Below are 23,079 nucleotides of genomic sequence, written 5' to 3'. Positions count from 1 at the left end.
CGTCTTATATTCTTGTTTTTACTTCAAATATCTAATCCATCGATAAACCATCAAATTCCTAAATCCAAAAAGATGTTTACTTTTAAATTTTTATTGATTTTTTAATTCAACTTTTATTTCAGATTTTGGGGGTACATGTTCATGTTTGTTACATGGGTATATTGTGTGATGCAGAGATTCTGGATACAAATGATTCCATCACCCATATAGCGAGCATAGTACCTAACAGTTTTTCAACCCTTTCCCCTGTTTATTTCTCTCCCCTTCTAGTAGTTCCCAAAGTCTATGATTGCCATATTTACGTCCGTAAGTACTGAATGTTCAGTTCCCACTTATCAATGAGAGCATGTGGATTTCTGTTCCTGAATTTTGGATTTCTGTTTGGATTATTTGGATTTCTGTTCCTGAATTTTCTTTTGATAATGGTTCCAGATGCATCCCTCTTGCTACAAAGGACATGATTCCATTCTTTTTTATAGCTGCATAGTATTTCATCATGTATATGTACCGTATTTTATCCAATCCACCATTACTGAGCACTTATTTTTGTTTGTATTGATTATGCATTTTTCTAATTCAAATTCAGAAGACACCTAATTAGTAGACTCTTCTTAACTTTTATCTGGTAATAATCAATATTCTAAATATTTTGTGCAATAGTCAGAGTCTTCTGAATTAGGTAGCTAAAAACTCAGCTTAGCATTTTTGTAGTTTTGTATTTGTATAGCATAAAACCGAAACAAATCACAGCCAATAATCTACCTTGTGATGGTTCCTATCTAGCTTTGCAGAATTATTTCTTTCTAATGATTTACACCCCCTTCTACATTCCTGAAATTTTTTTCCTTGATGAAATGCTCAGCATTCTTGCCTGTAAATGCTATTTCTCTGTATTAAAAGTTATCTTTTGGATGATTGTTCTGATTGGCTGCTTCTCATTCTTCAGGTGTCAGCTCAAATATCACATCTTCAATTATATCTTTGTTGGCTCTCTAGTCTAAATTAAACTACCCTACTTCACACAGCTGTGGGATATCACACCATTGTGTTTATTTCCTTATTTATGATTTTGTATAATCATCGTATTTTATTTTTATTTGATTATTTATATTAATTTTCCCCTACCACTGTAAAATTGACTTGAAAACCAAGATGCTTCTTGTCTTCTTTAAAATTATATACTTAGCACCAGAGCACTTTAGTAAACAATAGTTGAATGACAGAATGCTGTTGAGTGAAAAGATGAAATGAGTTTCTTACATATCTTCTCATCTAAAACTTAGAACATTCTTGTGAAAGAGGCAGTGTGTTGTTTGTTTATAATTTATTTATTTTTTATTTTTTTCTTCTACCCACATGCCTCAAAAGGCATTTTAGTTGTTTGAACAAAACTAGTGATTTCTGTACTTTTTTATATTTATTATTATTTTTTTTGCAATATCTTTTTTTATTGCATTTTAGGTTTTGGGGTACATGTGAAGAACATGCAAGATTGTTGCATAGGTACACACATGGCAGCGTGATTTGCTGCCTTCCTCCCCTTCACCTATATCTGGCATTTCTCCCCATGCTATCTCACCCCAATTCCCCATGACCCGCTGTCCCTCCCCTTTTTCCCCCCAACAGACCCCAGTGTGTGATGCTCCCTTCCCCATGTCCATGTGTTCTCATTGTTCAACACCCACCTATGAGTGAGAACACGCGGTGTTTGATTTTCTGTTCTTGTGTCAGTTTGCTGAGAATGATGGTTTCCAGGTTCATCCATGTCCCTACAAAGGACATGAACTCATCGTTTTTGATGGCTGCATAATATTCCATGGTGTATACTTTAATCAAGACTTTTATAAGTCTGTAAAATATATTACAATTATAATTAGATTTGGAAATAACGTTAATGTTTTTTACATAGTAACGCTAGCCAATAATTGTGTATTTGTCATGTATGCCTTCTAATTATTTGCTACATACACCGTATAGGATTGGAATCCCTCAAAGTTATTATTTCTGTCTGTCCTGTTCTTTTTAATATCACATGCAATGCCTGCCCATCCATTGTCTCCAGGTCAACATAGCAAGAAGAAATTACATCTCATTAAACTATCTGCTCAGGAAAGTGAATACAGTAGACTGAGTAATATTGAGTCAGTTTTTAGTTTTGGATTTGGGATGCATATGTTTCTATGATATTTCTAAAGGAGGTACATTAGAAAATTATATAAATATATTATATACACTGGAAATTATTATATCAATTTCCCATTAATGGAAAATCACACAAATAATGAGTGTACAGCATAGTTATTTATTTAGAAAATAAAAGAAAACCACCCGTTTAACAACAGCTTCAATGAAGAATGAGAGAATTAGCATAATCCTAAAATATGTGATTGTATTCTGTTTCTAAGAACTACAAAATCTGACTTCTGACTCTGAGGTATCCAGCAACTGGTAGTAATTAACATTGACCCTTTCGGTTAACTGAAACATATTATTCCCTATACAAATAAATTTCATCTAGATAAATTTGGTTTTGTTTATCAAATCCTCAAAGATTCTACTGAATAAATTTAAAGAAAATAACAAAATTTAAAAAAAAATACCACATGTTCCCACTTATAAGTGGAAGCTAAATGATAAGAACTTATTAACACAAAGAAGGAAGCAAGAGACATGGGGTCTGCTTGAAGGTGGAGGGAGGAAAGGAAGAGGAGGAGAAAAGGTAACTATTGAGTACGGGGCTTAATACCTGGGTGATGAAATAATGTGTGCAACAAACACCCATGACATGCATTTGCCTATGTAGGAAACCTTCTCATTTATCCACTAACCTAAAGTAAAAGGTAAAAAGGATTCTAATTAACTTAATTATAATATACTATACTGACCATTAACAACATACTTAGGAGGGAGCTTGAGGCAGGAGAATCACTTGAACCCAAGAGACGGAGGTTACAGTGAGCCAAGATCATGCTACTGCACTCCAGCCTGGGCGACAGAGCAAGACTTCGTCTCAAAATAAACAAATAAATAAATGAAAAGAAAGTTACCAGGACCTGAAATTATTTGGAATGAAGAGGTGAAATAGAATAATGACTTTTTATTTCCTCTCAGGTTTCTAGAGGAAACATTGCATGAACGATCATTCATGGTGAAAGATGATACTATATCATAGACATAGTTGGTATAAAAACCAGAAGTTCAGGTTGGGACATGTTAAGTTCATGTATCTCTTAGATGTTACCAATCCCAAGGCACAGGATCTATGCATCTGACTTAGACATGCAGGTATAAGTTGATGATTAACCTTAGGGGGTGCAAATGTGTTTGAAGTTATGTGGGTTAATACCTGGATAAAGAGATTGTAGAATAAGAGAAAAGGATTCAAGAGAAGGCCCTAAAGACCAGCAAAGCACAGATTGGATAGAATATATATATTTAAACACATACAAAGAAGGAGAATATTGCTATAAAAAAGAAGAGCAAACATGATAAATTTCTTAGAAATAAGAAAAATCAAAATATTAAATTCAGCAAAATTGTTAAATAATATACTACCACAGCTGAAAAGTAAAATAGTGTTCTTAAAGATATGATTTAAGTATTATCCAGGATATATGACAAAAAGACAAAGAGAACAAATGTATGAGAAAGAAAAAATTGAGGTAGATCTGAGAAATGCATGTATGTATACCTATATATCATTTCCCTTTATATTTCTAAATATATATACATAATTATGATTTCTAAATTTATAAATAAGCTCTAGTTTCAAAAATTCCATTGAGTGCCTTACAAGAATTAAAATAAATTGGTATATACTCAGAAATTCTAGTATAGTCTTTGATAGTCAAGAATAAAAAGAGCATGTTAAATAAAGCATTCCAGAATGAACACACATGTATATACCTAATAACTATCCATAAATTACACCCAAATTCAAAACCTTATAATAGACTTGGGTGAAAGTTTGTTAAGGTCAGTACTTTATTATTTTTGTTTATTTATTTATTCATTTATTTTTTACCATGGAGTCTTGCCCTGTCGCCCAGGCTGGGTGCAGTGGTGCAATCTCAGCTCATGGCAATCTCCGCCTTCTGGGTTCAAGTGATACTCTGGCCTCAGCCTCCCGAGTAGAAGGTCAATATTTTTTTTTTAATGTTACAGTATCTTCCTCCAAGGTAAAAGCAGGTTACTTTACCTCTTGTCATCTAGCACTAAGTGACATCATCAGTAGGGCTTTTTGAATATATGGATAATGTGGTCCACATTTGAGAAAAGCATGCATTGTGTAATCATAAGGATTCCAGTTTTGACTGGGTAGGAGGATGAGAGAAATCTCCACAACCCATCCAGGCTAAACTGTACTGTGTTGTTTCACTAAGTTGTTATAAAACAGCAGACCTCATAGTGGTATTAAATAATCTGTGGTCAAGAAGGATACTGTATAAAGCATCAGATAAGATTCAGTGGCAAAATCACAACATTGACTTTTAGGTTTCTGAGTTCCATCTGTGCCCTCATTTGCCAATAATTATTTTGTTTTTGAGAAACTGGCTTTGTCTTGCTCCTAGAATCAGGTAAAGTCTGAAAATGGAACTACGGGGCATAAAATGACCATGCGAACTAAACTAGTCATTAAGAACTGGATATTATCTGACACAAAGAGTCATGAGAAAAGGAATGTACAGCAATGACCTATCATCAACTAGAAATAATATGAAAGATTTAGGCAAACTTACAGCCAGTGCTTCAAACTTCCTCAACACTTACTCTTGCTGCATTGCCATCGCTCCCTCGGTCCACACCTATGTCCTCAAGAAAACTGGTTTCTTGTAAGCAGTTTGTTTAGAGGAAAAAACACATTGGTTTGTAAAAATTCTACAAGATAAGCTAGGATCAAGCAGGAATGGATGGTTGTCACCAAAAGTTAGTGGTAAATTTGGTTGCCCAATTTCTCTGTTCCTAGGTATGGCCAGCAGCACACAGCTACATCAATTCAGGTGCAGCTGTTAAGGTTTTGACTGCTTGGAAAGAATAGGATTGAAAAATTGGTAACATGATAGCTTTTGAGGAAACGATATGTTTAGGGGTCTCTCCAATTGGGCAAAGACTATGAAGATGTTTGTGTTACAAATTAACCTTCACCAAATGGCTGATGATGAGGTGAATGAGAAGAAATTTCCTGCAAATATCAGTTAGATTCTTTTCCCAAACACCTCAGTGCTTCCCCACTGGAAACATGTACAAATAACCATGATGACAAGATAGACAGAGGTTATCTGTGGGCTTAACAACTTAAACTTCCTTGCACAAAGGATGACCTGTTCCTGCTAAGTGCCTGGCCTGCCAATAGCAGATCCTACAATTCCTGACATTCCTCAAATGATCTTGGCAGCTACTTTGTTTAAGGGTCTGATAATAATTGGGAGACTACATGCTAAAACAATGGGTTCTTTCTTACAGAATGCAACCAAATATGTTACTGTTGTTACCATTGCAAAAATGCATCCAAATGTGGAAGTAGATATGACTTCCATCATTATTACACCCAGTAACCACTCAAAGAACTGTTGAATTTTATAACGATAACTTTAAACTCTATCAGTTAGGGTATCTTTTTTCCTAAAGCAGGAATAGAATTGTGATACATATATCATTTGATAGTCAGTTTTTAATTGTAATTTGAATCTTGTTTATTTCTGTTTATACTTGCAAATTTTTATTTTACATATGAAATGTACTGTACTAATTATTAGTCATTAAATTTTCTCAAAAACTTATTTATCAAAGCTTAATCTAATAAGAATAACATAATAATAAAGAATGTCACCACATTGACCTAAACACTAGTTTATAAGTGTTTTGGAATAATGATCTGAATCTTTGCTTAAGCATTTATTCTATATTTGCTATTCAGTAGGTGTTTTTCAGTAAATAAAAGTTTGTTGCAGGCTACAGATTTTTTTATAAAAGAGATTGTAATAGAACAATTTATAATCCTTTGAGTATATACCCAGTAATGGGATTGCTGGGTCAAATGGAATTTCTATATCTAGGTCCTTGAGGAATCGCCACACTATCTTCCACAATGATTGAACTAATTTACACTCCCACCAACAGTGTAAAGTGTTCCTATTTCTCCACATCCTCTCCAGCATCTGTTATCTCCAGATTTTTTAATGATTGTCATTCTAACTGATGTGAGATGGTATCTCAATGTGGTTTTGATTGGCATTTCTCTAACGACCAGTGATGATGAGCATTTTTTCTTATGTTTGTTGGCCTCATATATGTCTTCTTTGAAAAGTGTCTGTTCATATCCTTGGCCCACTTTTGAATTGATTTGTTTTTTTTTCTTGTAAATCTTGCATAGGTATGTTCATAGCAGCATTGTTTACAATAGCAAAGACCTAGAATCAACTCAAATACCCATTGATGATAGACTACACAAGGAAAATGAGGCACATATACACCATGGAATACTATGCAACCATAAAAAATGGTGAATTCGTGTCCTTTGTAGGGACATGGATGAAACTGGAAACCATCATTCTCAACAAATTGACACAAGAACAGAAAAATCAAACACTGCCTGTTCTCACTCACAGGCGGGTGTTTAACAGTGAGAACACATAGACTCAGGGAGGGGAGCATCACACACTGGGTCCTGCTGCAGGGGGCTAGGGGAGGGATAGTGGGTGGTGGGGAGATTGGGGAGGGATAACATGGGGAGAAATGCCAGATATAGGTGATGGGGGGATGGAGGCAGCAAACCACATTGCCGTGTATGTACCTGTGCAACAAATCCTGCATGATCTGCCCATGTACCCCAGAACCTAAACTACAATTAAAAAAATACAAAAAAAGAGAGAGATTGTTTAGTGATTGTCATGGCAATGATTAACATAGTATATTAGCCTTAATAAAATATTGTTAATATTAAAGCAGTAAGTACATTTATCACTAAATTGAAATACATTTTATAGTCACTGTATGTTTGTTTTCTGTTATGTTGGCCTAAAATAAACTATCTTTGTATTATAACATGTTTGTATAATGAATCATTCAAAGAAATATAAAACATTTTATTTTTACTTTCTTGTTTCCACAAAGATTATCTTTCAAAATTTATATGATTGTAGCAATATAATTAATTTTTGAAAAATTTAATAACAGATTTAAAAAGTCATTATCTAAATAAGACCAGAGGTAGATAACATCAAAATTTTAAGTTGCCGCATACACATATCAAATAATATTTTTGGAAAAAAATGGTATTTATAACATGGGCTGATTTCTTATGCCATGGACTATGCTCAAGATGTTAATTAGCCATATATTTCTATATCTGATTGATGGTTGGATTTATAGAAAAATATGTGGACAGATAGAATGCTGGAGCATATGTAGTCTTGACCTTCATAATTTTATGTGTTTCCTTCCTTTTCTACATAAAAAATGAAGGAAAATAAAAATATCTATAAAAAATTCTTATTTTCAAATCACGTCTCCTTCTTTGTTTAATCTTAAAATTCACTCTTCTTTATAGATAGAAGCCATCCTGTATTGTACAATACACTCCTTTCAATCCCTGGTGCAATATTTGATTACCCTGTCATGCTGTTACTGTCTGTATCCTGTATCAGTTCTAGTAGTTTTGCATTCCACTATCTGGTAACCACACAGTTTCATTTCAGTTTCTCTTGTTCTCCAATTCCAATACATTTCTTAGAACTTGTGTTTTTCAGTCTATTGCTCTTTGAGTATTCATTTACTTACTCTTCTTATTCACCTTACATTTCATGGCTCACTATAATTACATTTTACATTCCATTTGAATAATACTAACTCTTATCTTCCTTCTTCCTCTCTCATACTCTGTCAAAACTCCAAACCTGGTTAGGTTTTTTTTCTTTTTTTGTCTTTTCTCTCCTTTCTTTGATTCTGTGTCTGAACTGAGCTGATGAACAATGCTTGAATAAACACATACACACACAAAGACACATACAAGCACAAACATATCATACTGCTATGCTTCCTGTTATTTCTTTAACTTTTTACTTTTAGATTTAGGAAGTACATTTGCAATTTTGTGGCATGGGTATATTGAGGGACACTGAGGTTCAATCACAATCAATTCTTTTGTAGTGGCATAGTACCCAAAAAGTAGCTTTTCAGCCCTTCTCCCCATCCCTCTATCCTCGCTCTAGTATTCCCAACTCTCTGTTGTTGCCATCTTTATGTGAATGTGTACCCAATGCTTAGTTCCCACTTGTAAGTGAAAACATGCAGTGTTTGGTTGTCTGTTCCTGTGTTAATTCACTTAGGATAATGGCCTCCAATTGTATCCATGTTACAAACGACATGATCTTATTTTTCATGGCTGCATAGTATTTCTTGGTGTGTATGTACCATATTTTCTTTATCCAATCCAACATGGATGGGCACCTAGGTTGATTCCATGCTTTTGCTATTGTGAATAGAGCTGCAATTAATGTACCAATGCGTCTATCTTTTTGGAATAACAATTTATTTTCCTTTGGGTATATATGCATTAATGGGAATTCTGGGTCAAATGGCAGTTTTAAGTTATTTGAGAAAATGCTTTTCACAGTTGCTGAACTAATTTACATTCCCTCTAACAGTGTATAAGTTCCCTCTTATCTGAAGTCTCTGCAGTATTTATTTTTTGACTTTTTAATAATGTGAGATGATATGTCATTCTGATTTGATTTGCATTTCTCTGATGATTACCGGTTATGAACATTTTTTCATATGTTTGTTGGCTGCTTGTATGTTCTTGTGAGAAGGGTCTGTTCATGTGCTTTGTCCATTTTTAATAGGGTTGTTTGCTTTTTCTTGTTAATATGTTCATATGCTTTTATAGATTACAAATATGATATGTTTGTTGAATGCATAGTTTGTGAATATTTTCTCCAATTCTATAGGTTGTCTGTTTACTCTGTTGATAGTTTATTTTGCTGTGCGGAAGACCTTTAATGTAATTCACTCCCACATATCAATTTTTGTTTCTGTTGCAATTTCTTTTGAGAACTTAGTCATAATTAATTTGCCAGAATGATATGTCCTAGGTTTTCATCTAGGATAGTTATAGTTTTTCAGTCTTGACTTTAAAGTCTTTAATCATCTTAATTTTTGTATATGGTAAAAAGCAGGGGTCCAGTTTCATTTCTGTGTAGATGGTTAGCCAGTTGTCCCAGCGCCATTTATTAAATAGGATATCCCTTCAAGTTGTCTTTGAGAAGTAATTGGAAGTCCTACAAGAACTCAAAATAATGCCATCTACTACATTTACAGAAAAACTATTTCATACACCTCCTCTCTTCAAGTCTGTACCATCACCCTCATCACTCTCACCTGATGACTCTTTTTGTTTTCCTAAAATTACAAAGTTAATAATGAGAGAAGTTTGTAGTCTTTTCATCAACAGATCTATTAAGGTGTCATCTTCTACACAGGACACTCTGCCTGGATAACCAGCTATTTGCCTATCTTGTCCATGGGATCCCATCTTTTCTCACCTTGTCAAGTCCCTACACCTTCAATTATGGCTTGTTTCTCTGCATTACAAATTTCTTACTTTTAGGATCAACATATAAACAACAATAAACTTATTATTTGATACTTTTTAAGAAAAACAAAACAAAATATGTTTTGTCCCAACTTTCACCTTTGACTATTGCCCCTTTTGTTTTTCCTTTTGTAGCTAATCTAAATAAAAGAGTGTGAACTTAAAGATAACAAGCCTGCACTTTCTCCTCTCCAGACTCACTCATTAAACCCAAAGCAACAATGCTTTACTTCCTGCTATTGTAATGAATCCCTTTCTATTAAAAGCATCCATTAGCTTCCTGTAAGTCAATGCATAATTTACTGTGCTCATTAGAGGTGTTAGCTGCCTCTGACATTTCACTACTACCTTCCTTTAGAAAATAATATCCTTTCAATTCTACCTTTACTTATTATGAAATATACATTTATACTCACACAGATAAAACTTTTGTGTACTTCCCACCCAGCTAAGAATTAAGATGTTACTATTCTCTTTAGCTTCTACTGAATACCTCCTCAATCAGATTCTCCCTCTGGTCTCTCTTAAGGGTAGACAACATTCCAAATTTTGTCTTGTATGAGCTTGTTGCTTATCCTTATTTTACATAATTACGCTTTATGTATTAATTTGAAAAATTTGGCATAATGCTATTTCACGAGATCCATCAATATTTTACAGAGACAAATTGCTCATTTTCATTTCTGTATTGTGTTATATGAATATTCTACTACCTATTTATATTATTTGTCTATTGAAAATTTGTTTTCTTTAATTTTTTAATGAAATTAGAAATAAATGCTGTTATTAATATTCATCCTCATATATATCAAAGAACTTCCCTAGAATTTTTAAGAAGTATAATTGCTAGGTTATAATTTATAATCCATTTACTTAAGTGTATTATGATCTAAATTTTTTCTCAAAAATCACTTACTAACTTTAATTCAAACTAATATTTTACTACTAAGTCAATTACTTCATATCTTCATGAACACGTGGACATTTTAGACTTCAAAATTTCTGCCAAATGAGTAGTTACAGACTTATTTATCTTCATGTTTTAAATTTGTAAGTCTATTTAATAATGACGTAGATTAAATTTTCAGCTGTTTAATGACCAAATAATTTCCCAAGTAACAAAATCATTGTTTTGTTGTTGTTGTTGTTGTAGTGATTGCTTTGTTCCATTGAAATTCCTAGAGAATTACCAAAATTGACAGGAGCAATTCCTGCTGTTTGGTACCCGTAAAAGTCACTCTCTCGTCTGGGTGCAAATGACAAATTTCAAAGACTGTTCTCTTTAGGCAATGAGAAAAGCAGTTGGGGCCAGCAGCAATGGGGCCAGCAAAAGACCGAACTCCACCAATAGCCAAACAAAAAGCCAGATAGCTGCTTGGGAGGGCTTCTGAAACATTCCCTACCTGCAGAAGCCAAGTCATGAGCAAGGCATTCCGGGTCAGTCACCCAAATCTGTTACCAACAGACCAGGGTTTTGGTCTAGGTCCTGCTGTTCACCACAAAGAAAGCCAATGACTGAGACAATGAGTTGCCTAGAAAGAAGGCTTTATTTTTGTACTGCAGACAAAAAGATGGGAAAGCAGTCAAAATTCATGTCCTCAACTTACTAAAATTAGGGGTTTATATAGCTGGGGAAAATGTAATTACGTGTGGAAAAACAAGAATTAGGGAAGAGTGAGGAAGAGGAGTTGGTCAACAGGAAACAGTCAGTAATCATGATGGGTGAGGACTTAGGCATCTCCTTTTCCAGATGCAATAATCTGGTTAGTTTTAGATTCTTGATATCATCTGGGAGGCCTGATGATTGGTTTCCTGAGAAAAGGAAATCAGATAAGACAAATGAAACTTTCTCAAGTTTTATGACTGGGGCAATCCATTTCTATGTTTATTCAAAAGAAACCATAAACGTCATTTCTATGGGACATATGGACAGGTTTCAATTTCATTTTTAAAGTATATGACACACATTTTCCCTGATTTACTATTTTCTGACATCTGCCTTACTCTGCCATACAAATTTCTACTCTTCTTTCCAGCCTTTTATTTTTAGTATTCCTGCAGCTCAGTTCTTACTCTTCTTTGCTCTCTAATTCCATTCACTCTGAGGTGATTTCATTTAGTCTCAGAGATTTAATAAAAATCTATATTTGATGACACCTAATTTTATTAAGGTGATTTTTTCCTTCTGGTCACTTTGGCCAAATATACTTCTATCAAAGCTTAGTTCCCAGTTTATTCTATCCTAACTACCTCCGCCTCTTCAAAGGTCATTCAAAACATATCTCCTCTCCCCTGCATCTCCAGCATAACTTCCTGAATGTTCTTCCTACTTCTAGTTTTGATTCCTGGAAGTTTATTCTCAACATGAAAATCAGAACGGTCTTTTAGAAACATGTCAGATGTCACTACTCTGCTCAAGTACAAATTTAACATTTTAATTTCTGTTAAAATGCACTTCCTCAAGAACCTTTCATAGCCATTATGTTCAATACTGAAAATTTACTTCTGTAATCTCCTATTTAGCCCTCCCAATTCTTCTTAGCTGTAACTTTTTTCTTTTTACTTTGTTTTCTTAGACAATTCTGTGTGAAATACTTCTTTTAATTGATTAATTCCACACAATAATGTAAGCTTAATTAAAGTATGCATCTCTCATTGTGAAACTGATTGTATATTTCAGGTGGCAAAAGTAGCCCCTAGCACATAGTTCCTATACACTAGTTGTTGCTTAAATGAGTAAACCAAATAGTCCTTTTAATAAATAAACATGTTGTATTGCAAACATATAATGTTTCTTATTCCATTTTAAAACTAATAAAATTGTTATAGTGTTGCAATTTTACATTTATGTGCATTTTTCTGATTATTCATTTTAATATTTCTCATGTTTTATTAAATCGTGTTTGTATGTCATTAATATTACTTGTCAATATTATATGTTGTAAATGTCTTCTCTCAATTGGTGATGTCTTCTCTCTCAAACGTCTTCTCTCAATTGTAAATCTCTTCTCTCAATAGATATCTTTTGGTGAACAGGTGATACTTATATTTAACATGTGTTTTAGTTTATTTTTTAAATAAATTTTCTGTGCTATATGTTTGCATTGTCTTTCTGCTTCAAAGACAGGTGTATTTTCACCTATATTTTCTCTAAAATTTTAACATCTTAATTTTGATATTTAAATTATTGAACTATTTTAATTTTTGTGTATAGTTGAGACTGAAAATGTTTTTGTTTTCCTTTTTACATAATTTTAATATCCCTGTCATGAATAGCTCCTCTCTTTTCCATGGCTCCGTCATGTTACCAGGTCATTTATTAGCGTTACATAGATCTGCTATGGAACAGACACAAGTCTGCTTCTGAGCACATGCTCTTATACAGGCGGTTGATTTGTCTAATTCTGTATCATTACCACATGATTTTAATTATTATAGTTTCAAAATTAAAACTGATATCTGCTAAGGGATTCCACCTTTATGCCTTTGCATTCCTATGTGTCTTTGTATTTCACTTTTCATTAATAATTTGTTTCAGTTTTTTAAATCTACTTCAATGAATAACACTGACCTGCAATTATTATATTTTCTTGTCTTGCTTTTCATCTGAAGACTCACACAATGCATTAGGAAATTAAAATATTGTGTATTCTCCAGAATACAAAAGATTTGTAATATTAGAAATAACTATTCATGAAATGTTTGGCATAAATTGGCTCCATAGGCATAGGGGTACAGTCCAGTGTGTTTCCTTTTTAGATTGATTTTCAGCACTTGCTCTATAAAGTAAACGGTTGTCAAAAATTTAAATTTTGAGATTTCTGCTTAATTTTGGTTAATTTTTTTTTCAAAACATTTCTTCACATGCTGGTTTGAAATTCATTAATGCTACTTACGTTCTTTTAAAAATCATCTTTGTATTTTATTATGTTTATTTAATATAAAATCTAAGGTACATAAAAATTGCCAACTAGTTTGCTAAAAATTCAAGAATTCTAAAATGATCTACTGCTACAGCATAGTTATTCTCAAACCTTAGTGTGCACTGTAAGCACCTGGGAAGCTTGTTAAAACAATTAGCTAGGCTCCACCCCTGGAAAATCTGATTCATTAAACGAGGTCTGAGAACGTGAAACTAAGAACTTCACAGGTAATGTGAAGTGCTGGTCCATAGACAACATTTTGAGAACCTCACTGGTTACAGATGCTATTGTTACATTGTTCTTGTCACACTAGTCCACGCTGGGTTCTGCTGACAGAACAGTGGGCATCTCCTATTTTAATTGTCAGCTTTCCATCTAAAGCATACTTTCTTCTTGCTAAAGTATTATTCCAGAGCCAGAAAGTCTCCTTTGTCAATGCACAAGGAAGCCTGAAATTCCCAGAGATATTTGGTGATAACCTTCAAGCAATAAAGCCTGCATATTATTCTATGGGTCATTAACAAGTTTGAGCTCCAGTTGTCTTTGGCAGTGACTCATTTGCCAAGTCATTCTTTATTGTCCTTAATCTTTCTGGTCTCACCGCTCCACTTTCACAGGTGTTCCCTAGGACCATCTTCAAATCAACCACCTACTTCCCATGATCCAGTACTGCCTCATTGTTTACTTTTGAGAGAACAGTAACTAAGGCAGTTACTTGACAGTGGTCTTAGAAAGGATAACATCCTGTTAGAAATCTCAAATTGGATCACCTGATGCAATTGAAAACTAGAAATTGTTTGGTATAAACAAAGATGTAATAATCATGGGTAACTATAGAATAAAAGTCTGTAAAACTATAATCCATGATGGATTCGGACTAGGAGCAAGCAGAAGAATAAGAAATGATTTATTTGAAAGCTCTGGCTTTTGAATGATATGGGTACAATGGCAATTTTTACGTTGTGGAGTTATATTGTTTTTGTTGACTGCCCAGAAGACCTGAGGAAGTAGATTGTCCAACACAATATGTAAGAAGGCTTAACACTTGACTTGGCAGGACGAAGCTACCCTGAAAATCATGCAATTAATAGTTTCAGAACATTAAGCAAAAAATTGTAAAGTTGGAAGACATAGAAAACCCTCCTCTGACTTAAGAGTCACTAGTTTGACTAAATCACCTGGAATTGGTCTTGATATACTACTAGGATAGATATTTAAAACTTAGACATTACATAACTTCAGTCAAATAGGGTAAGAGCATTAAGATATCTTGAAAGTTTTAGTAAGCATTCTGAGAGTTTAGTGGAGATGATGATTTTAAAGTAGGTATACTGAGAGAAATTGAAAAGAAAAGAATCACAGAACTATGTTCACTGAAAGGTGCAGTTAGCACGAAAAGGAACAGAAAATGAATGATGAAATGGGGTTATATATATCACTACAGAAATTAAAAATTAGTAAAAGGAAATTGATATCTATTGGAGGAAAATAGATGAATAGCAAACAAGAATGTACGGCCAAGAAAGACCAAAATCATGCAAGATGAAGGCAGATGTCAACAGGTATAGTAGAAACACACACACACACACACACACACACACACACACACACACACACACTTTTTACTCAGTTTTTGTATCTGAACCAGTTTTTAGAGCCAGATCATATCAATTGAAGGGGAGGTAGAATTATCTTCAGGATGGAATCTGTAGTATCAAATAAAGACTGTACAATAAACATTCATGGAACCAGTTGTGTAACGGAACCAGTTTATATCAGTTTTCAAGAGTTTATTGTTAGCAACTTTTCTCAACTATGTCTTTACTGTTATCATGTTGGTATCTTAAAATCAGCCACAGTGAGTGTATTTAAACCATAGAACTTTTAAAAATGATATAAGTTATTTTTTTTCTCTTTGCCTAACACACTCAAGGGAGTAGGTGGTTTGAAAATTTTAGGTAGACTACAGCTCTTACTGGTTTCCCGTTATGACTGCCCACTGAGGGAAGGGAAACACTCAGCTTCTGAAACTTCTGTTGGAAACAGGCTTTGAATTAATGACTCCTACACTCCAATTCAGCTCCATGAAGACTCATTCTGTATTCATTTCTTCAGTTCCTAGGTGCATAACAGAAATCCTATATTGGCAACTGACAGAATACTCACACGACTTGCCAATCTATGGGTTACGAGCGATTATGATGGAATAAACCAAAGGAAGCTCCTGAAAATTACTTCTTCAGTCAAAAAAGTAAGTCAGAATAACTACCAATTTTCAGGTAAAATTATGTAATTAGGTGCCACCATATAAAATGTAAGTAACATAGAGGTCATCAGCCATATTATATTCCTATTCAGTTAATGGGTTTAGGTTCTAAAAACTAAATAAATGAAAACAAGAACGAAACAGACAGTGAAAAGTGAATTATATTCCATAATTTCTGACTTACTCAATTGAAAGTCAGTTTCTGTGCAAGATGTGCTATATTTAATTTTATAGATTAATAAATTAATAGCCTCTGGCACCTTATGCATAGTTCTGTTGAATCAATTCCTTAGATACCCTTCAAGAAATAGACTTAAACATTGTTCACATTCACATGGGCAGAAGTACATACCCACTGAGTTGTCCCATGGATATACTTTAATTTTTCTATTTTTAGTCATACAGTACAAAAGACCCTGAATATCTAAGTCTTCTGGAGAATATTGCATTGATCCACTATATTAGTGACAGAAATTTGATGCCCTCCCTGTGTGTTCCAGTAATCTATTGCTGCATAACAAACCAACCTAGGAGTTAGTGTCATAAAATAATCCTTTCATAATTTTGTGCGCCTCAGCTGAAACATTCCGTTCATGGGATATGTAATGTGAAGAAAAACCCAGGAAGCTAGATCACTTTCTAAACCAAGGCCCCAGACATCATGCCCCTGTAAAACCATCCTACCTATATCCAACTGTTCAAGCCTACTGGTAAGGAGTAAATAATTGAATCAGGGAAAGAAAAAGGTGTTTCCTTGTTGAGATTCACTCAGGGTGGCTGGCAAATTATTAGGGAAAGTTAGAAGACTATAGTCTCAAACCTTTTGGAAGGCTGAAAAGTTTTGATGGAACGGGCTGAAGGCAGGCAGTTCATTATGTAAGAATTTTAAATCATAGGATAAAAGATAGGGACAAAAAGTCTTCCCCAGTTAAGTTATGTTTACCCCATATTCATTTGTCTCTACTCAAACTGTTTGCACACGTAAAATTTGTGCTGGATGGCACTCTTAGGGGAGATCAAAGGGGAATTATCCTTTAATGGTGTTTACTCTGGGCACCAGAACCTACAGGTTTTATCATTCATAAAACCACTCTTTTAACCATGTTAATTATCCACAAGTATATTGACTTAGAACCTCTGTTATGAAATCTATTGTGAATAAATGTGAGGAGGTACAGGGAGGTGTGGTCAGGTAGCTGCAATTGTCCTCTGAAAGCAGCTGACAACCATCCCTAGCCCACTCAGATTCATTGTATTCTAGGGTGTGTGAGTGCATTCATTAATCTGTCGTTGAGTCGGGGTCTACAGGACAGACCTCCACAGGTGGTGATCGACGTCTCATTTCCTTCCAAGCAGGTTCCAAGATGAGCAACATAGTGGTACTTCTTGGTAGCTTTAGGAGGTTAATGACTCAAATTTATTACAAACAAGGGACAAATTCCATCAGACACTGGTGAAAAACTCCTGCAAAGAATCTGTTGGCTCTCTGATACTTGTCAGGTACAAGCGCTTGGGTTAACTGAGTGGGCTCCTGTGATCTGAGAAAATGCCTCAGGTGTTTGAAGTTGTAAGCCAAACAATACTCAACTTAAGGAATTCCATCTTGTCTTAAATTGTCTGAAAACTTTCCCCAGCATAACTTTACACTAACAAAAGGAGAAACCTTGTTAAAAAGTTGCTGAAAAGAGTTTTGAAACTGGCAACAGTAGACAGAAAGACCTGGAAGGTCATCATGAACTCCTCTTTAGACCCCTTGCATTTGGAAACTGAAAAACACAAAGATGTGATTGTAAATATGGACATCACTGCTGCTATCAACTCTTCAACTGAGAGATACCAGCAGGAAAGTAAAGTCTTCTACTAAACATCCCTCATCTTACACAGTGACTATTTTTCCACATAGTAGGTACTGCAAAGTATCTACTACTAATCAGTAAATTTTCAGTACCTGTAAATCATATAACAAACTTCATAGTTCCAATAAAATCATTAAGCAATATTTATAGTTTTTGAAATCAATTCTATTCTTTTTAAAATTCCTTATTTGGTTTTCACAAACTTTGAGGCTATAAACAGTCTACTTAGGAAATGTAAACATTCCCGGCACCCACAGCAATTCAAAAGGTAGCATTGAACTTTAATAAGGCACCTGAACTATCAAAACAGGTTGTGGAAATATTAAGTACAGTAATGCATCATTTAACAATGGGAATATGTTCTGAGAGATGCATCGTTAGGTGATTTTGTCATTGTGCAAACATCATGGAGTGTACCTATACAAACCTAAATCGTATAGCCTATTACACATTCAGCCTATGTGACATAGCTTATTGCTTGCAGGCTATAAACCTGTATCGTATGCCATTATTCTGAATACTGTTGACAATTCCAATACAAGAGGTAAGTATTTATGTATCTAAACATATCTAAAATAGAAAAGTTTGAGTAAAAATACAGATAAAAAATGGTATACCTATGTAGGACACTCACCACGAATGGAGATTACAGGACTGGAAGTTGCCCTGGAAGAGTCAGTGAATAAACAGTGAGTGCATGCGAAGGCCTAGGACATTGCTGCACATGACTGCAGACTTTATAAACACTGTATTCTTAAGTTATGATAAATTTACTTTAAAAGGTCTTTCTTCAGTTGTAACTTTAACTTATTGTAAATTTCCTACTTATCAACTTAGATTTTTTTTAACTTTTTCGACTTTTTTGTGATAACACAGCTTAAAACACAAATGTACAATGGTACACATTTTTTATATCCTTATTCTACAAACTTTTATCTTTTTTATTTTTATTTTTAACCGTCTATAATTCCTTGTTATAAAGTGAGACACAAACACACATTTTAGCCTACATCTATGCAGGGTAAGGGTCATCAATATCATTGTCTTCCACCTCAACATATTTTTTCCACTGGAAGGTCCTCAGGGGCCATAACACACAGGGAGCTGTCATTGCCTATGATAAAAATGTCTTTCTCTAAAATATCTCCTGAAGGGCCTGACTGAGGCTGTTTTAATTTTTTTTTTTTAAGTAGGAAGAGTACACTCTGAAATAACAATAAAAGTGTAGCCTAGGAGAAATACATAAACAAGTAACACTGTCATTTATAATCATTATTATATACTGTACATAATTATATGTGCTATGCTTCTATACAACTGGCAGCATAGCAGGTTTATTCACAGCTGCATCATCACAGACACAGGAGCAATGTGTTGCACTATGCCTTTGAAATGGCTGTGATGTCACTAGGTGATATGAATTTTTCATCTCTATTGTACACTTAAAGGACTGTCCTGGTGCATGCAGTCTGTTGTTGATAAAATGTTGTTATGAGCACATGACTATACAAATAACGCCTAAATAAGTGTTGGGGGATGGCTTAGTTGCCTATACATGATTAAATGAGATTAAATGATCCATCAGAATTTTTCATGTTGATCAGATAATAAAAACTTGTCAAATGCTAGGAAGTGGCCTCATAGTCTCAGACTCACTGTACCCCTCCACCCAACAGCATTGCTCTGTAGCATTAAATATCCCCAGAAATCTCCATGCCAAACACCGCAGGTCCCTGGAGGAAACACTAATCTATCTCTTCTCCCTCATACCTCTACATTCCCTTGATCCTACCCTCCACTCAGCCACCATAACAGAGATAAATATGAGTCAAAAATGTAGTTTTGACCTCTTGTTATTTTGGTTCAAGTATTAATAAACATATTTCTCCAGGAGTAAATTTTAAATAGCTATGTGCAATGACTGATATAACATTTTTTTTTCTGTTCCCAACATCCTGTAACATAATTTGCACAAGTTTTATTCAGGTGTAATTTTCATACAAAAAATTAGATCTGTTTTAAATATACTTTGATGAGTTTGACAAATGTATCTGCACATGTTACCACGACACACCAAAATAAATACATTTATTCTTAAAAAAAAGTAACGAGTTCAGATATAAGAAGGCACCGAGAAAATTAATTTTAGCATGAATACTATTTTTAAAGTTTTCACTGTTTTGTTTCACAAATATAAAAAATCTAATTTTTTTCATTGGAATTGAGAATACATATGGGATTCCAAAAATAATTCTAATTAAAAAAAATCGAGTCTATTTTATTCTCTAGATCACAGTTTAACTCATTTACTAGTTTATTAATTATTTATTGATAAGTATATATTGTCTGTATAAAATAGGTTGCTGGCAATTTCTTTTTAAAACACTGTGTAGATTTAGGAGGTAGAAATGCATTTTTCTTCCGTGAACACATCATATAGCAGTGAAGTCCAGGCTTTTATGCCACTGTCATCCAAATAGTGTACATTGTATATAATGCGTAATTTCTCACCTCTCATCCCTGGCCCACTCATCCAAGTCTCCAATGTCTATTATTCAACTCTCTATGTCTATGTGTACACATTGTTTAGCTCCCACTTAAAAGACAGAATATATGGTACTTGAGTTTCTAAGCTGTTTTGCTTATTAAGAAAATGGTCTTCGGTTCCATCCATCTTGCTGCAAAAGACATTATTGAATTCTTTTTAGCCTGAGTAGTTTCATGAGACATATACACCACATATTCTTTATTCAGTTATCTAGTAATGGGTAATTACATTGATGCTATAATTTTGCTATTGTGAAAATTCAGCAGTAAACATCCAAGTGCAGGTGTCTTTTTAGTATAATTATTTATTTCTCTTTGCATAGATACTCAGTACGGGGATGGCTGGATCAAAGAGTAGTTCAATTTTTAGTTTTTGAGAAATCTCTGTAGTATTATTTTTTTATTTTTTATTTTTATTTTTTGAGAAAGAGTTTTGCTTTTTCACCCAGGCTTGAGTGAAGTGGCACAATCGTGGCTCACTAAAACCTCTGGTCCCCAGGTTCAAGCAATTCTCCTGCCTTGGCCTCCTGAGTAGCTGGAATTACAGGCTCCCGCCACCACGCCTGTCCAATTTTTGTATTTTGGGTAGAGATGGAGTTTTGCCATTTTGGCCAGGCTGTTCTCAAATTCTTGACCTCAGGTAATCCACCTGCCTTGGCCTCCCAAACTGCTGGGATTAAAGGCATAAGCCACCATGCCCGGCCCTGTATATTTCTACAGAGATTTTACTAATTCACATTCCCACTAATGGGTATAAGCATTCCCTTTTCTCTACACCCTTACCAACATTTTTAACATGTTAATGATAGCCATTCTGATGGTATAAGATAACTTCCCATTGTGGTGTTAACTTGAATTTCTCAACGCTTAGCGATGTTGAACATTTTTTCATATGTTTGTTGGCCCTTGTATGTCTTCTTTTGAAAAAAATCTCTGTTCATGTCTTGTGCCTATTTTATAATGAAGTTATTTGCTTCTATTTTGATTTGTTGCAGTTGTTTTTTTTCCTTTCACTTTTATTTTAACTTCCTGGATATGTGTGCAGTTTGATACATAGGTAAACATGGTGGTTTGCTGTACAGATCAACTCATTACCCAGGTATTAAGCCCAGTACTCATTAGCTGTTCTTCATGATTCTCTCTCTCCCCACCCCCAGAAAGGCCCCAGTATATGTTGTTCCCCACCACATGTCTATGTATTCTCATTGTTCAGCTCCCACTTATAAGTGAGAACTTGTGGTGGTTGGTTTTTTGTTTCTACGTTAGTTTGCCAAAGACAGCAGCTTCCAGCTCCATTCATGTCCCTGCAAAGAACATTATCTCATTTTTTTTTCCAGCTGAATAGTATTCCAGGGTGTATATGTACCATATTTTCTTTATTGAGTCTATCACTGATGGGTGTTTGGGTTGATTCCATGTCTTTGCTATTGTGAATAGTGCTTCAGTGATCATACACATGCATGCATTTTGATAATAAAATAACTTATATTCCTTTGTTTATATACACAGGAATAGGACTGACTGTCGAAATGATATTTCTGCCTTTAGGTCTTTGAGGAATTTCCATACTATCTTCTACAATGGGTGAAGTAATTTACATTCCCACCAGCAATGTAAAAGTGTTTCCATTTCTCCACAGCCTCACAAGCCTTTGTTGTTGCTTGGCTTTTCAATAATCATCATTCTAACTGGCGTGAGATGGTATCTTGTTGTGGTTTTAATTTATTTTTCTGTAATGATCAGTGATGTTGAGCATTTTTTCATACTTCTTGGCCACTTGGATGATGACAGTTTCTTTTGCTGTACAGAACTTCTTTAGTTTAATTAGATCCCATTTGTCGATTTCTGCATCTGTTGCTATTTCTTTTGGTGTTTTTGTCATAATATATTTGCCTGTGTCTATGTCCTGAATGGTATTGGCTAGATTTTCTTCCAAGTTTTTATTTTTTATTTTAATTTTGGGGTTTTACATTTAAATCTGTAATCCATCTTGAGTTAATTTTTGTATAAGGTGTATGGAAGGGGTCCAGTTTTTGTTTTCTGCAGATGGCTAGCCAGTTCTCCCAATACCATTTATCAAATAGGGAATCATATCTCCACTGCATGTTTTTGTCAAGTTTGTAGAAGATCATGTTATTGCAGGTGTGCAGTCTTATTTCTGAGTTCTGTATTCAATTCCATTGGTCTATATTGTTTTTGTACCAGTATCATGCTGTTTTGGTTACGGTAGCCTTGTAGTATAGTTTGAAGTCAGGTTGTGTGACCCCCTCCAACTTTGTTCTTTTTACTTAGGACTCTCTTGGCTATTTGGGCTCATGCTGGTTCCATATGAACTTTAAAATAGTTTCTTCTACTTCTTTGATGAATGTCAATAGTAGCTGAATGGAAAAATCATTGAATCTACAAATTACTTTTCACAATATTGATATTTCTTATCCATGAGCATGGAATTTTTTTTTTCTATTTGTTTGAGTCCTCTCTGATTTATTTGAGCACAGGTTTTTAGTTTCCCTTGAAAAGCTTTTTCGCTTCCCTTGTTAGATGTATTCCTAGGTATTTTAGTTGCTTTGTAGCAATGATGAATGAGATTTTATTCATAATTTGGCTCTCTGCTTACCCATAGTTAGTATATAGGAATGCTAGTGATTTCTGCAGATTGCTTTTGTATGTGAAACTTTGCTGAAGTTGCTAATCAGCTTAAGAAGCTTTGTGCTGGCTGGGCATGGTGGCTCATGCCTATAATCCCAGCACTCTGGGAGGCCGAGGTGAGTGGATCACGAGGTCAAGAGATCAAGACCATCCTAGTAAACATGGTGAAACCCCGTCTCTACTAAAAATACAAAAATTCGCTGGGCATGGTGGTGCACACCTGTAGTCCCAGCTACTCAGGAGGCT

General features: G+C 34.5%; 1 long non-coding RNA gene across 1 annotated transcript in view; it reads left to right on the top strand.

Annotated features, from left to right (window-relative positions):
• Nucleotides 1-17,691, top strand: part of LOC119473786 — a 154,965-nt gene extending 137,274 nt beyond the window's left edge. The window contains exons 2-3 of the long non-coding RNA XR_005203009.1: nucleotides 15,638-15,766; nucleotides 17,138-17,691. This is a non-coding gene — a long non-coding RNA (uncharacterized LOC119473786). The remainder of the gene's footprint in view (nucleotides 1-15,637; nucleotides 15,767-17,137) is intronic.
• Nucleotides 17,692-23,079: the final 5,388 nt, after the last annotated feature.

This window comes from Cebus imitator, unplaced genomic scaffold (genome assembly GCF_001604975.1).
Source record: "Cebus imitator isolate Cc_AM_T3 unplaced genomic scaffold, Cebus_imitator-1.0 Scaffold184, whole genome shotgun sequence".
Classification (NCBI taxonomy): Eukaryota; Metazoa; Chordata; class Mammalia; order Primates; family Cebidae; genus Cebus; species Cebus imitator.
This window is presented reverse-complemented; position numbering and strand designations above follow the sequence as displayed.